We start from the raw sequence: 18,744 nt of genomic DNA, 5'->3' as shown, positions 1-18,744 counted from the left end.
TATGTTGCGCTCTTTGTATTCTCTTCCAGATGATTGTTGTGCGAGTAAATGCTCTCCCTCGCGGCCTTCTGAGGCGGAGATGAGTACTGTTCGCTCGCTCGTGATTTTTGTGATATTGTATACAAAAAAGTATGTACAATATTCATATAATATTCTGACGTTTCATCAATAATTGCACATTTTTTTATTATTCCGGTATATGCGGTACATTGGGAATATAAATTAAACTTTCTATAAATATTTAATGTTAGCTGAGAAATTTTCGAGATAGTCGATTAATATTAAATGACCCCTGTATATTATAAATGTAGTTTACAAATAGTTTGAAGAAAGAGAGAGAGAGAGAGAGAGAGAGAGAGAGAGAGAGAGAGAGATCGATCCATAAATTTAATTAAGTTTTTAGCAAAATATTTGCTATTTTGAAATAATTAACGATAATACTGTTATTTATTCACATTTTCATTATTTATATTTCATTACAGTTATAATTATTTTTTAGATAAAAAGTGAAATATAATATTTTTTATTATTATTTCATTTTATTAATATTATTCTTTGATAACTTAGATAGACAGCACATAATATTTATGATAAATATTCATAAATATTTATTAGAGGAAGGTTGCCGATAAACCGACACACCACTTTGTTTTTAGACAATATTTCTTAAACAGAAAGTAAAAATGAAACTTTAAACATAAGTAAAAAAATACAAACTAAAAAGTGTCTTCTATCAGATAATGTAAGCAGTTTTTATAATACTTTGTAATTTTGCAATAATTAATTTTTTCGTAAGATAAGCAAAAATGAGCGTCTGACAAAATGGGCTTTAAAATTGACACAGTAGGCAATGCTATGTATTCCTATTCTTTTTCTTTTACAGGAATTATCTGTATAAAGTACTTACAAGTGGATGTATATAAGATATTTCAAAATATTTTCACTTCATTATAAAACATTGTTATTGAATTATTACATTTATTTATGCTGTTCTGCAAGATGCAAATGTAAGTTTTTCAAGCGGTTTTCCATATATGCACGATTGTCTTCAGCTCCAATAGAGCTATTTGACACTATAAAGCAACATTATAAAAATTAAATTAGCTCATGATCTGTGTTTTACAGACAGGTATAGCGGTTTACGCTGCGTCCCAACTTTAATGTAAAATCGTATTATGAAAAAACTAAAAAAAAAATAATATAAATAAAACTAATTTAGAAAATTATAAGCATTTAAAATGACGTAATATTATCAATAATAGAGTCACTATTATTTAAACTACGTATTTTGCAAAAGAAAATCGTAAGAACTTTATTTTCGCATTCGTAGAATCCGTTTTTAGCTGATTTGATATAGAAACAAGATACAAATACACAAATTTTGAGTTTGTACTTTTTTAATTAGCTAAACAGATTATGATCTTATTATTAGTATTAATAAAATGCAAAGCATTCTGCATGCGCGGTTGATTTTCGTCTACACATATATCGTTTAGAAATAAATTTCGTTAAAAGATCAATTTAAGTGATTTAAATTTTCAACGACTGCGAGGGTTTTCGCGATACATTCTTTCGAGTGACTCTTCTTCGCTGGCATACTGGAACCTTCGTTGGTCTGTTCTAAAGCCGTATATTTTGCCACAACGTCATAAACGATTGATCTCGAATATCCAAAAAACCAAATTATTGTATTTCCGTTGCTGATCGCCCAGCGCGAAGGCCTTCGATGATCGCGGCTCTTCGATTATATTCCGCACTTGGTTTCAACATCGCGGCCATTTTGAGAATATGACTATTTATTAGAAGCATCAGGCTTTCTCGGACGCCAACAATAACTTCTGGCGGAGGCACAATATAGCGGAAAATTTAAATTGAAATTTATTTTGGTGACGCATCCTGTATATCTTATACGTGTGCCATCTTTTTGACAATGTCTATATTGATTAGAGATGTCATAGCTATGTATATGCTGCATTAATATTCAGTGTTTATGGATCATCCAAGTAGCAATTTCCGAACAATTGCATAGATCAAGCAGCATTGGCTGTTGTTATGACTTAGAATGGTGATCGAAAGATTAATGAAATTAATTTCTGAATTCAAGAGGGAAACGTTTTATTAAATCAAACTTTGTATGAATATTTAATATTAGCTGGGATCTTTATATATGCTTTGTATAGTCTAAGCTCACAAAAATATTTAAAAAATATGTTGATAAATATTTTGTAAATATTCAAATAAATTTTATAAATATTTTGTAAATATTTTATAATATTGTGTGCTGTTTGAAAACATCTTCAATTTTCTGTATAGTTCATTAATGTTAAATGATTTTCGTATTTTATCAATGTAATCAAGAAACGGTCTCTAAAACAATAGAGAACGTGAATATAACCGACTTTAAATATGAAAACTATTAATCTTTACATATAATTTTTGTACTATTTAAGAAGTTCATTCATTGGTAAAAATAATGTTCACATTGTTTTTCATACTATTATATACTAATATTTTGATTTATTAAAGCTTTGGAAACGCGGAAAGATGATTTTTTATTGCAATCAAGATTACGCGGATAAAAATTATTATAATTGTTTGATTAAAACTATAGTTTTTAAGCTGAAAAATACATTCTGTGACTAAGTTTACAGAAGCTTTGAATTAAACATTTCAGATAATAATATTAGGTGTTGGAATTAATTCGTAGCGTTTTTTAATGAAAGAATGTTATTTATTTCACATGAGCATTAAAAAATACATTAATGAAAGTACTTCCCATCACTTGTAAAACGCTACGAATTAATTCCAACACCTAATATATATCTATAAAGAAATAAGCCGCTGTAAATACGTTATTGTGATCTGTTTTTGCGGTTGAACATATATATATATATATATATATATATATATATATATATATACAATTATAGAATGTCCGGTAAATTTTAACAAAGCGCTCGTGTGTTGATAGAACGGACTAAATTGAGTCGAAAAGTCCTCTACCTTTTTCAATTTTTGCAATAGTTAAGATAATTACTAAAAATTGCCGAATATTGGTCTTCAATAATTTTTTTCTCAAATATTATCTATCAACTTTACAGAAAAACTGCAAGAGACAAAAATTGTTTGTTTTCTTCTCATAGAACATTATTTATCATAGAAATTTTTTTCAGAATTTTTTATCAACTTTTTAGCACTGTATTTTCTTATATTGGCAACTATTTTCACCAACATGTAAAAATACGGTATTAAAAAATTTTTTTAAATTCTCTAAACTTTATGAGAATAAAATAAACAATTTTTGACCATCGCTGTTTTTTTGTAAAGTTGATAGTATTTAAGTAAAAAATTATTGAAATTATTGAAAACTAATTCAACGATTTTTAGTAATTAATATCTTATTAATTATTGCGAAAATTACAAAATAATAGAGAACTTTTCGACTCGGTTTAGTTTTATCTACACAGGAGCGCTTTATCAAAACTTATCGCGAACACTCTACATATATAAAAAATTTTTTTAAATAACACGTTATTGAATACAATTCGTCGCAATTTCATTTTTTTATACAATTCGAAATCTGAAGCTTAAGTTCTATTAGTTTTCATATGGACTTACTCTTATAATTTATTTCCCCGATCTCGCTCGTTAATCCATACATGAATGAAAAGCTTTACTGGTTGAATACTTCGAAATCCAATAGAGTCTGTATTCGCTAGACGATGTCGTCGGAATTCGTCACGAGGATTTCCCGGCATGGTCTGTCGTCTGAAGGGATAGTTTATACTGGAATCAATGCAGTCTCGTTCGAGCATGGTTTACATTCCTTGTCCAATCTTCCTTCCTTACATTCCATGTCGCTAGATTTGAATTATCTTATGACTATCCGACTTTATTTTAATAATGCATGAGATTAAACTTGCGATTAAACTTTTTTTGTCTTTAATGTGCCAAGAGTTGAAGAAGAAACTTTCTTTGGAATATGGAACGGAACTTTCAAATTACCGAGGTATCCGCAAACTATAAAAAGTATTTTGCAGTAATGAAACATATCCGAACTAATTAGAAAACGTGAGTTTTACATTATTTTGTGCGATAATGAAGCAATTAAACTTCACAGTCAAATCTTATCAATTAATATAAATAAAAGTACAATCAACAAAGCGACGCCGCTGTATTTCCAATTATTTAGTTTTATTTATCGGTACATCATTTCGCCCAAACGCAACGTCCCAAATAATTTGATATCGCTAGGCAATGTGTGATGTCGATTACCCCATTATATTCATTGTACTATTCCTGTCATTTTCATCAAGTATACGCACGAGATGCTTTGGAGTACTATCGAAACCCAACAATGGTGGCGCCCATCCTTTCGTTAGACAAAAATCGTCGATTTCGCATTCATCGCGTTGTCTGCATCGACGCCAAGTTTTCATCTTAAACTGCAGACGACAGGAAGTTCTTTATTACGGTGAAAGAGAGTGCGAATGTCAGCCACGAATAAACATAAAGAGATGTAGGACCTTTGGTGTTTCGCTGAAAAACCAGCATGCTCGACAAGCGACGTTACGAGCTCTTCTTGTCGTAGGATGGAAGGTTTTGACAATCGTTTTGTTCTTCTTTTTTTTTCGCTATCTGCTTCTCTCTCTCTCTCTCTCGCTCTCTCTTTCTCTTGCTCTCTCACCTCTTTCCTATCCACGATTCATTTATCTTCTTTTAGGGAATGTACTGCAACAGCAGGGAAACTAAACTTGTAAATCCATTTAGTGCGGTCCCTGCGAAATAAAAAAGTTCGGCGGTCTCTATTTCTATGCTAAGCAGTTAGGCGTGCTGTGCAAACATAGTCGCAACAAATTTTATACTGTGATTATGTTCTCAGTCTGGTTTTTCTCTCTCTCTTTTTTTTTTAATTCTTCTTACATTATCTTATGCTTTTTAATGAAATCATATAAAAGACTCTTTTAATCATAAGTACATAAAAAAGATGTTTTTATTTAAGATGCCTAATTAAAAAATATCTTTATTGATCTTCATTTATCTTCTTTTAGTTTATATATTAATTGAAAAATAAATATTATGTAAGCAAACAGAGTGATATGTAACAAATTATGTTAATACACAGCTAATAGGAAATAAATGTCTTTAACAGTCTAACTAGATCTTAAATGCTCTTGTATAATTCTATGTGAATTTATATGTATACTACATATGTAGTTTTTTAAAAGTTTAAACTGCGCGCGATGTTAATATAATTATATACTTAAAAAATATCTTTTTATAATGTTTGTCTCCAATAACTGTGGAAACATTGCACAATAATAGCATCATGAATTGAAAATTTCACAACTATGCCAAGATGATTTGCTATAACACGATAGATTTAGCTGAATAAAATTTCTAAATGATATTTACTAAAAATTAGACAAATCTAATTTGAGATATAAATATTTTACAATTCTTTCAAAAACGTTTGATTAAATACTTCACCATGCTGAATACATAATATTTCACGTTGCGATATTTTTACGTTATATAATTTAGGAATACTTATATACATTTTTATAAGAGAGCGTCATGGATTAATTTAATTTTTTCTAAATCTTTTAAATATAATACAATTAAAATATTTTTTTTAATTATTGAACAGCTTCTTTTTAAATCTAATTTTGTAAATATATAACTAATTGTAAGATGACTATCTCGGGACTGTTTGTCGAAATTAATCTCGAAATTAATTGCACAAACATATCAGTATTTTATAAAAGATCTATATTTGTAAATACATTTATATAATTGCAGATTAAAAATTTTAAAAAAGATTTCGTTATTTAATTTCATAAATATTTTTCCATCAAGGATAGGACTAGTTAGACTGCGTCGAGGCATCTTTCGCATGTTGCCGAATATCGTTATCGTTTTTAACTATCTTGGTGATCTGCGAATACCCGGATTTTGTCGGTTGGGAAGAAAAATCGCCAACGAAATGCAAACGTGCACGCGGATGCAATCCGCGGAGATTCTTTAATCTCGCCCACCGCGTATCTGTGATGACTGTTCGCGCAGATACCGCTACCGCGTATCGAGTTCGGTTTCACGCGCTTTAGCGTTTAAATTGCAAAGTCGGCGCCTGCCTTTGATAGTTGTTGGGGGATAAACGGGACATATATATGCAACGACACGGGAAAGAGCTGGAAATAACGGGATGCGATTCTGTGCGTCACCGAGATGACTGGCGTTTATCAAAGTATAACATGCAAAGATCCGGAGATACAAAGTTAACCCTTTTTTTTTCCCCCAAATTCCGACATAACTGATAGAGTTTTACTTTTTCCCTCAAAAAGCTTTAGAAATATAATCTAATTCGTTTATACAAAAAAAAAAGTTCTCGCAAATAAGTGCAAAGAATAGATTTTTAGAAGATGCGGAATTTACGTTTTTTTATTACATATGGAAATTGATTTAATTATGTTTCAATCGTAATCTGATTATAATGTTTTTCATTAGAACTCTTGGAGAATTCTTTCGAAGACGCCAGATTTCCGAAAAAGATGAATCAATAATATATATAGCCCACAAAATCCACACTAAATACATCCAAAGAGAACTGAAAAATCGCCAAAGCTCTTTCGCGATATTTCTGAAACCCATTTGCATGCGATTTATCATTGTGAAAAGGTGAGAGGATATTAAAGGAAGATTTAAAAAAAGCAGGATATTATATATATACATACATATATGTATATATATATGTATGTATATCAAAGCTCGCTGAAATCTCGGTCGACAAATTTCATTGTCGGTTTCTTGTCAAGAAAATAAGCTCGTCAGACAAGTTTTAGTCTATACTGTTAAAAGCACCATCGATCGATAACGCATGCAGCGCTCGTAATAATAAATTATCTAGACGCGAAGAGCGAAGTAGCGATCCGATTGGACGTTGGATTCGAATACGTTAAGATTATCGAAGAATTTTTATTTGATCCTTCTTGCAAATGTTCCGATATTAATCTTGCACATGAAACAAAAATACATTTTACGCAGATTTTTGTCATTTGTTTTTTCTATAAAAAAATTAGGCATTTTACATATATAAAGTTTTTTAATTAAATTTAATTACATTTATATCTGTTTTGCTACTAATAAAATAATTAAAAAATAGTAGATAAAGATTATATGTTATTTGTGTTTACTAAATGTAAACATGTCTCCTCTTTTAATGAATTAAACAAATTCATCATAGTTATTTATCAGCACTTTTCGATCTTTTAATTTTATTTAATTGGGAAGACTACGATTATGTATCACTTATTATACTAAAACTTACAAAAGAAAAGGACAAAAGTACAAAAGAGAAGAACAAATCTAAGAATTACCACGGATAATCCGCTAAATGTACTCTCGCGCGTAAACGTTAATACAGGTAATAAAATGTAAGCAAGGACAAAGAATAGTGCGAATCCAAGCTAGCGTGATAATCGTGAAGGTCAGAATTTCTCCCCCGTAGGGAGATTAACAGGGTGTGCTCTTGTACTGGCGGTTATTACGTTATACCGTGCTGCGAAAATTAATTACAAACTCCATGCCCATGGAAAAGCAGTGAGATGGAAGACAGAAAAAAAATATTATTGCGCACGAGAAACTCTTTGCATCTACATATATGCGCGCGCGCGCGCGCGTCTCACTGTTGCATTGTCAGCATGAGGTGTATTTACGAGACGAAGAGGGTTAAGGGCTTTACACAACTTTTACAGCCCCATTCTTGGCTATAGCATGTATCAGTCTCTCGCGCTTCGCTGAGACTTCAATGAATAATTTGCTGGTATCCTGACGGATTTCACGTTCACATACAGCAGTTTACACGTTCACGATGCAAATAAAAGTTTCAAGTTGTCATGTTTGCTACTTCCACTACGACTGTTCATAGACATTTTGTATTATTAATTCAATTAAGTTTTTGTATTGTAATTATAGCATCAATTCTAGACGCAGTCAAGAGAAATGCACAAGTACATTTTTGGGGTAAATTTTATTGATATATATGAAACATAAAGCGTATTATTAAGAATTTATTATGAAGGCGCAATTATTATTATTATTATTATTAAACGTTTTATTATTTAATACGCAATATTATTCTGATCAAAAAACAATCTAATTTAGTAAATTGTTTTGAAAGAACGAAAAGAGATCCAAAATCGATTGAAGAATTTCTACCTTGGAATTTGCATTAAGAGTTATTTGGCCTTCCTCTTGCTTCCGAGCTCTTGTTCCTTGTAGAATACTTTTTTAAGTACTTAGCAAATTTTAAATGAATTACAACGAAACTTAGGGTTTTGATTCAATTGTTCATTTGCTGTTTTTTGCTCTTTTTCGTGTTTTACTTCTCTAATAATTTATTTTTTCGACACTTTATATTATTATTACGTACAAAAAAAAGCTTTCAATAAATTTTTCTCTTTGATGCTCTGTAGCTTTTATTGGAATATATGTAAAGTAATATCTTGGAAGATTATAGTATACTATAGCATTTTCTTTTTCATATATCCCTTAGTATTATAGTGGCGAAATAGCTGCAGGAAGCATAGTAAATGTGAACGTGTGCAGGAACGGAAGCTCTGGCAAGAGATGCACTCTTTGTTAAATAGCTTGACTATTAGGTCGTATTCTGTTCTGAAACAAATCGTGCACGTTTAAAAGATAGATCGCGATTACTCGGCACATTCGCCTGTGCGTTTAACGGCTCATTTAACTCTCAAATGCACTCGCGGGACTTCGAAAATAAGATCTGTTTGGGAAATAGAGCGATAATATCATATTCTGTATCGATAATCTCACGACGAATGTGTTATAATTTAAAAACATATTGTATTTGTATCGCAATCGAGCGTGAGTTTCTTGTGAAAAAATGAAATCAATCCAATAAACTTAATAATTGTCTAATGATAATGATGTGTGTGTTTAGAACTGGTAAATACGAAAAAAATTATAAAAAGAACGTAATCGTCGATAAAAATTTTTTTTTTACATTTTGATGCTTATTTCTAATTAAATTCGTTGTAAAAGCTAATCATGACACATCTACTCTGCGCATCTCTATTCTTTTCTTTTATTTTGAAAACATTTTCAAGCTTGTTAAATCTCGTAAGATTTCCGGTACTCCGGTGTGGAGAATTTTCGACAAATCCGCACACAATGGAGAGAACTCCGCACTTCTAATCAACCTTGCGATGTTCCCTGTAACTAGATGTTACTAGGTGAGATAACATTGAACACGCCTTACGAGTGACACTCGCGTTGGGCGACGACGACCGTGGAAGATGTAACATTCTGAAGTGTGAGCTGCACTCCTATTCCTAGCTCGTCTCACGTCGGCGTGTTGCAGACGTAATAGAGGTAGCCAGATCCAGATGAAACTGCAGATCGTATTCATTCGTCGTTACTCAGAGGCATACCAACGGTGGCGATCACGTTCCCGCAAATCAACTGGTGCGTGAATAATATTGCGCCGAATAATATCAGCTTGTAAAAACAATGCAATACAGCGATCTCGAACGTCAGCGCGATGGTGAATGGTAACAAATGCGACTGTGATTAATTTTGAAAGACAATCTTTACTTCTCGAATTTTACATTAAAGTGTATTACGTAACAACGAGGGAGCAACCACACTTAATGTAATCTTGGGAGAGTCTTCTCAAAATCATTATAAAATTCATATGAAATCTCTGTATATAATCCGATAATTACATACAATTACGAGAAATCATTGTATATTATAATATTATATAAAATCGTATATTTTACCAAATGACTTCATATTTATAGTGAAAAAATGATTTATAATTAGATGGAATCATATGAAATCATATAATCTGGGACAATATTTCAGCTAGTGGTTACCACCTCGCGTAACAATTTACAAAGTTGATTATATCAAATGAGTTGAGACGTGCGTCCCATTTCACAGAGCAACTTTACAACTTTTGTACGTTAAACGCTATATTTATTTAAACTTTTATTTATAACAAAGTTATAAAGGTATAACAAGAAATTATATAATATTGTGCAATACGACAAATGGTTAATAACAATAAGCTTTCTTTTTTTAAATTTAGCAAAACGTTGAAATTTGTTATGCGCAAGGGAAGTCTTTTTACCAATCAGCAATTCTCATTATTTTGTCAATTGCAATCGTGCTATTACGTTCTAAAGAAAAGTTAATTAAAAGCAGCATAATTCTGGCAAGATTGTGCTCCAAATCGAGGACTTTGATCAATGTGTACTCGAGAGTCTTTTCAGCCAAACTTTTCTAGACTTTATGAACTATTATGCCTTTCTTCTTGGTACGCATCTCTCCACTGAACACTCACAAGTCAGCTTTATGACAAAAAGACATAGATACTAATAATTCATATCTAAGTCTAATCGTAGTCTATCCTTTGTGCTTCCTCGTACAAACGGTACTTCAAATTTGCCTATTCGATGATGTTTCTTCATGTGCCTTCTTTGACTTGTGTGCTGTTCTTCATCTTTTAATTAATCATTGATATCTATTATTCACTATAAAATCAGAGTGTATTATTTACTTTAGCCTGCATAATTGACATAGTTAAAAGCAAAGATTTATGATTGCAAAAAAATAAATTAGTATACATTGAAAAGTAGTATATATTGTTCTGCAATAAAATTTTTAAATCCTTTATAAATATTAATAATTTATCTAATCATTATTTAGCAAGATATAATAATCAGTTTATTACTTAATATTTCTAAAATAATGAAATGAAAGTAATTAATTAATTTAAACAAATAACGGAATTAAAATATTAATTAATTTATTTAAAATATTTGTAAGCTGTTAAATATATTTGTTTGAATATAGGTAGGTGATCTAAATCACATATTTCAATATATACAAATAATAATAAATCAGAATTTTACGTATAGTTGATTCTGTTTTAATTACTCAGTTGTGAAGAATTTGCATGAAAGAATTAAAAGAAAAATGTAGTAACGGGAAAATAAATGTTGGAATAAAATGTATGCCATAATGCAGATCATATAATATATTACAATCGGACATTGACGGTAAAGCCAGTCTACTGTGGTTCACGCTACTAAACCCTTCCGCAAGCAAAATTATTCATTAGCCATTTGCATCCTGTGTCGAGAGATAGACTCAATGGCTTATGATAATCCTGTACATATTTTCTCAAAGACCTGAAACAATCCGTGATTATACCGTGTAAATATTATTTTTTAACCGTTACAAAGAGCTATAAATGGCATAGAGTTGTCATTATATAGAATAACATTAATAACATTAAAATGAAATTAAGGTATTTAATATTAACCGAATTCTCGATAACATTTTGTTCGTAAAAGATTAATACATGCGCGCGATAGGTTTTACGACCAAACAAAACGCTTCCCATAATATGTTTTTCGAACCGGAAGTAACATTACGTCAAAATGTGGGTTACAGTCTCCTAAGTACAGGCCATGATGCACCGCAGTCGTATTAGAACGCCCAAGGGCGACTGATGTAGGTATGGATGCGAGGATGATGGCAAGGATTGAAGAAGCCATGGGACCTGTGGATAAAGGGTGGTTGTGAAACGTGGATGTGAAAGTGGATGGATGGTAGATGAGGAAGAAATCGTAGGAAAGGAAATAACGATAGAGAAACGACTATGGGACAGTGTAGACGCCCATGTGTAGGTATATATATTTTATATATATATATCGATATATATATATATATGCGCATTTGTGTGTGTGTGTGTGTGTGTGTGTGTGTGTGTGTGAGTGTGTGTGTGTATATGTTACATATCGTATATATAGGAAACGACGATGTGTCTGTCGGCGGCTGGAGCCACGTTGTCGCTGCCATGGCATCGATCCACCACTCGCAACGACTTTTTGTCGCGGCTGGCGCACCGAACGAGATCTTTAACTTGAAAGCTGCTACGCTATAACTGGCTTTCGGTTCAGAACGGTGAAAAATCATCTCGTTTAGATCATCCTCCATACTTTGGCGAGGCTCGAGAGCAGGCTTGGAAATAGCCGAATCGTAACGCACGACTGACAAGTTCGGCGAAGGAAGGTTGTCGGATAAGCTTTCGTTTCTACGATTTCTACGATTTAAATCATCTCGATATTGATATCGTATGTATGCCCCGAATGTGAAAATAATTTATTTCATTTATAATACTATCGCATAACAATAGTATCATAAACGATGCATCAATGGCATCGACATAATTATCAGAATAAATAATATGAAATAAGAAATTATGCAAACAAAATTCAAGGCGAGATTGATATATACATTTAATTACGAGTTACAACAATTGTCATTGGATAAAATTGCATTATTACTTATTATGAGATGCATTATCATCTACAACATTGTAAATATAAAAGATAATTACAGTACACGTTAAAATTATATTTGCATAGCAATATGTGTATTTACATAATAACAAATTGAAGCAGCTAATATTATTTTCTTTGTATTAAAAAAAATTGTAACATAATATGTTGTACATATACGAAAAATCTGCGGGAGATCAATAAAATAAAAGCGAAATAAATTGACACACAATTTACCTGCTTTCGAAAATCGCATTATACAGGAACATCACCGTTGGTCCTAAAACTCGATTCACTAGATACCATGATTGGTTCGTGCTTTGACTTCCGAGTTCACGGGACGTACGAGAGAAGCTAGTCTCGTACAGTGTAATGTAACACGATCCCATTTCTAGTTTATACCGGGATTAAATGAGCTTTGATACTTAAAATGTATTTTCAGTTAAAATTTGTATACCGCGTATATAATTTTCTTTCGGTACTTTTTAACATTCTACAATCGTTTCTTAAAAATTAATATTTGCTTACTATTTGTTATATTAAAAAGCAGAAAACATTTTTTGTGAACGGAAAACAAAGAGTAAATCATTTATATACATATATACATATAAAATTTATATACATAATTTATATACAAAATTTGATATAGAATTGTAATGTTTATTTGTCGTAAATTGTCATTATATAGATGTATAGATTTTGTCTTTTATTTCGCGTCTTTTGTCTCTTCATGCCGTTCATTTTGCGGTACTGTGAGTAATAAAATTTCTCGTTGAATCTTGAGTGGTACTCCATTTTCGTGCGGAATAATTTGTCACTGGCAACTTTGTGGAGAAGTTGGAAATTAGTCCAAGGCGACGTAATCTACCATACTTTTCGAAGTTTCCTAGAGATTTTTGTAAGTTTACTTCGCTTTATGACTGAGACAAGTAAAAATGCAATATCACAGTATTTAATATACTTATAATAGCATTGCGAGTCATTTAATATTAAAAATAAATTCTTTAACAAAACCATTACAAGAATATATATATATAAGTTCCTAAAGAAATATTAATATTTATTTAAACACATGATGTTTAGGATTTTAATTATGAAAACTCTACGTCACACATAAAGCTCTGAAAAACCAGATTTTAGAATTATGCAAATTTGTTATGAACATTTTGCATAAAGAAAATAACATTTTTATTATATAAGAGGCGAGTTTATTTAACGACAACGAATGAATACAAATGAACTATAACTTAAAACAAACATAAGATTTAGGTATACAGATGGCGGGCAAATTCTGAAAACAAAGAAACGTAAAAAATTTTTAATTACAAAAAGGCATCTTAATTAAAGAAGGTCATTTTTCGAATCTAATTCATAGTAAAGTAAAATTCTATAAAGATTTTCACTTGGATTAGAACAGAAATAAATCAAGAATGAAATCAATAGATATGGTTCTAAAATCTTTAAAAGGTATAATTCATAAATTGGTGACAGCTCAACGTAAACAGACACCGAGACCTCAGCCAGTTTGCCTCACTCCTTTTACACTCTTCGCTCACATCGTCTAGACACGACAATAAAAATTGATGATAACAAAAAAAAAAGCTGGATAGCTGCATATACGATTTGACGTTCCATATCTTATATTATTGTGTTTATGACCTGTTATTTGTTTTGGCTAAAAATTCAAGTATTGTCAGTTAAATGCTTTGCGCTGGACCTCACGAGAGAGTATAATCGAAGGAGGCATCGCGACATCGACCACATTAATTAGCGGACTTCAATGCCCGCGTCCTAAGTGGTTCCTCTTTCGCAGAGAAGTCTAATCGAGAGATGCTGGTAAATGCTTTCGAAAGAAGAACGGATGTCCTTTATTATGAACTGGTTTGCTAATGAGTTCGAGGACGGCAAATCTGAGGTTTGCGCCATAAATACATCGACTTGTTACCAGGAATATTCATCTTTCTCTTTATCCAATTTTACTTCGTCGATATCGAACATCATGTGCGTCATTCAAGTAGCGCGTCGATTCAGGGTCTCGCTAACATTTCTCCATAATAAAAACACGTATAAGTGTGGATAATAAATACAATTTTGTTTAGATTTTTGTGTGTGTTTTTGTTTGTTTGTAATTCAAGATTTTATAGTGAAATAACGAAAAATAACGCAATCTTTTTATTACCGCATTTAAACATTAATAATCACGTGTTTCACGAATTAGAGAAATCTAAGTAAGACAGTAATTAATTACTTATTTATTAAAGTAGTACTAAACACAATGCTTTTAATATTTAAAATAAGTAATTAATTACTGTCTTTAAGTATTGAATTGAGCAGTTTCAGATTTCTGCAATTTCTGTGCTTGTAATAAAGAGCATAAAATATAATAGGTATGTTACACAAATAAATTAACTACAGATTTTGATAAGTTTACAGAATATTTAACAGATCGCTTAAATCGCTAAAAGATTAAAATCATGTACATGTTATTAGTTAACAAGTTATGTTGATCGACGATATGTAAAACGTTAATTTGAAATTCAAAACTACACCAGTCTACAAGGAAATATTACATAATTAACTTGAGATAGCTACGCGTTTGATCGCGTATTACGCGTAGCATTTCCACCGTATTAACTAGGAAGCACATATGTTAAATTTAGACTACATACTAGAAGTTCGTCAAGGAGAATGCGCTCGAGCAAAACTTTGCGTGGAGTAAATTTGTCTTCTTTCTGAGCTAATATTTGGCGGTTTGAATGTAACTAACTTTTATAAAAACGCAAGACCGTTTATGCTACCTTTCATTTTAAGCGAAACGTTTTGTAAACGTCAAGAATGACCCTAGAACCGTTACTATCCATGCCCTTTTACGTTTCCACGTTCACGCTATTTTTCCGGTAGAAGATAAAAGCGTGTAAAGTGGAGAGACAAAGGTGGTTGCCATTTCCACAGAGAAATTGCTTTGAATGTTCTCAAAATCTCGATTTGTTTTAGTCATAATATTTTTACATTATTATTTAATAACCGATAAGGTATTAATGGAAAATTATTGGAAAATTTGTTTTAAATTTAACACATTTTATGTTCCAAATGCTCTATTAACATTTTTGTATTAATTTAACACAAAATGAATATGCTAAACTGTATATAACAAAGATTATTTTAAAAAAGTAACATAAAGATGTAATATTGACACAATTTGTAGGCAAAGTGTGGAACATTTATTTCCAATAAATTTAACATTTATGATATATACATATACATTAAATTAATACGCACTACATTCATTTATTTTAGAATTTATGCTTTAAATTATATTATTTTTATGTTATTTGTTCACTTACTCATAAATTTAGTGTTAAGAAATGTTAAATATCAACAAAAATTTTAAGAACTTGAATAGATCGTTTCTAACATAAATACAAAATGTTTTTTACTTATTAAATTTGTGTAATTATGCTTTAGAGAACATTTACAAATTTAAATGTTATAGAATTGCATCAAGTCGTTTAATAAAGATTTTACATATCTCTTGTTAGATTAGAAAAGTGACACATCTCAAAATTATCGTAGCAGCTTCTCAGGAGGACATTTAAAATTCTAAATTGGAATATTTTAAGAAATCTTTTAAGAAAAAAAGTCATAATTCCGAATAGAATGTTTTTCATAACTATTTTAGTGTACAGTACTCTTTCATAGCTTTAATAAGTCTAATTAAAAAATATCTCTTTTCTATAAATAGTTGTAATAATTTAATGATTAGAAGATAAACGAAGATATTTTTGTTCTTTAACGGTAAATTGAGAAAGTTACAAATAATATACCGTTTTTCCAACTAAAAATATACGTCTTTAGAATTGGTTTTCTATTATTATCACAAAAATGTTAATTTTTGTGTTGTCATTTTCCTTTTAAACAAATAATATACTTCAAGAAGATATAAATCACCTTTCTTTCCAGCCTTTCATTCCTTAAATAAATAAATTTTAGTAGTTTTTCCACATACATGCATTATCAAAAAATATCAAATGCCTTGATCATGTAACTATACGTTAATCTTTTCACTTTACCCGGAAATCTAGTAACGTTCGAACGTTCACCGTGAAAATTCACTTATCCGAACAACCTGCTCGTCTATGAGAAATCCGGCGCGTGCTGTCAGCAAGATACGACGAACAATAGAGCCCCTCTTCTTGTTATCCGACCACGCTGCAGTTATATCATATGTGTTGCGCGGCCCGGCCGGCGTGAAGCTTCACCTGTGCGTCTGCACACACCAAGACACACGTTTGCGCATATAATGCCGGCGTTTATGCCGCGCACGTGCGCGGAACAGCTGCATTTTAAAATCACGGATTTTTCGCCGTGCGATTTGTCAGGAAACACGCGCGCGACAAGTCACCTTACTACGCCGTCGCGTCGTCGCGTTGCCGACACGAATCCAAAATTTCTCCATCATTTCTTCTCTCCCATATGTCCCACCTCCATTGACAGCATCAATTTTATCCAGCGAGGCCAATCAGTTCTTTACATCTGCTATTTTATAAAAAAAAAATATGTGATTTCGAAACGAGCGGAGAGTTTGAAATTTTGTAGATATTTACTTTATTAACACTTTGACGTGATGCATTCGAATATATTAATTTCTATATATTTAATATCTTACCTTAAATTCTCTCTTTCTCTCTTTCTTTCTTTTTGATCTACTTTCTAAAACTTTTTTCCTTTTGTCACGTATCTATTTCTAGAGACAAATATAATGCGTATGTGTGTGTGTGTGAGTGTATATGTGCAATGGTACGTAATTAAATAAATAATTATTTTACTGTAATCTTCTCGTAACCTCGTGATATAAAGTTTATAAGTAAAATACTAAATAGTCGTATATTTTTTGCTTTTACATCATATGTAAAAAAACTGCAATGAATGTAACTAAATGATGCAGCGGAAAACCTATAACTATTGCACAAATTTTGTTAAAAATACCGAAATACGATATCTTACAATCTTTTAAAATTAGCATTTTAAACTCCTTTTAGTTTGTCCTATATTACTAGAAGTCTCATTGACCTCGACCTTTGACCTCCTTATATTCAACTGAATTTAGTTCATACTTTATACCTTGGTGAAGTTAAGGTCCTTACATACCTATTGCCAAAAACAGAATTTTAAAAAGCCATGGAAAATCTTGAAAACAGATAAAAAGAACAGACAAATGGACTATTGGATGAACGAACAGATGAAAGGAAAGAAGAAAGAACGAACGGATGGATGATCAAAATAACACTGCAAAATTATAAAGTAGTTTGCTGCGCTGCAGTATATTTAATAAGAAAAAAAATTCTCAAATTACTTGCGATTGAGACTACGTGCTGTACTGCATGAAGATATGATTAAATAACTCATGCAATATAAGTGCCATAAATGTCGCCAGATTGGCAAACAAGCGTTTATAAATTATATATTACTAGTTTTGCATTTCACTGCAAATACAACTCGCAGGAATTCTTGTGCGGGCCACTTCACGATTAGGTATTTCTTGAAGTTAAAGCTTGTCAGACTTGACTACATTTTCGAGTGCTTGAATGTCCTCTTTAAATCGTAAACTTTTATTTGTGCACAATGTATGTCAGTGTAAACTCGGAGCGACCCGTGTTTTCTTACAGATCCACTTGGCCAAATACGCCTAAATAAGAAAGCTGTGCCAAACGCTTGCACACCTGGTTAAGAGGATAAAGTAGGTCGAATACGGGAGCTAGGAAGATCGCGTTATTAAATAGAGAGTACATTGGTTATGCATGTGTTTATAAGGTAAGTCCTTTCTATACATATATTTAATGTTCGCATTTGGAAATGCTTTGCATTGCTGGGCGAGGGTCAAAATTTACTCCAAGTGAAGAGCATCTCGCCGGAGTATATACGCGAATCATAATCTTCTTCAATATAAAGTAATTTAATCAGTATCTCTCTCTCTCTCTCCTCTCTCCCTCTCTCTGAATATGATACATGCAATCTTTGAATAGTGCTCATGGTATTTACCATTATTGTTCTAATAATTAATTTCTGATCCACATTGAAAACATATAATGTTACAAAAAATTTGGCCATAAAGTTTTGTTCTTAACTAATCATTAATATACGTACATTTACAAAAAGCGAACTCTGGGGTTATTTTAAGTTATACCTTATTAAATATAATAATTATTATTTAACATAGTCACATTTATATATAATTATTAAATAAATAATTATTATTTTAAATATTGTAGTCACATTTAGCTTTGATATAAACTTTAAAATACTTCGGGAATGCATCAACGATGTACATTTTTCCAGAGATAAATTCTTCCAAGCAGCCAATAGAATC

This window comes from Acromyrmex echinatior, chromosome 5, assembly GCF_024713525.1.
Source record: "Acromyrmex echinatior isolate Ae372 chromosome 5, ASM2471352v2, whole genome shotgun sequence".
NCBI classification, from domain to species: domain Eukaryota; kingdom Metazoa; phylum Arthropoda; class Insecta; order Hymenoptera; family Formicidae; genus Acromyrmex; species Acromyrmex echinatior.
The sequence above is the reverse complement of the archived record's forward strand: the minus strand, read 5'-3'. Positions refer to the sequence as shown.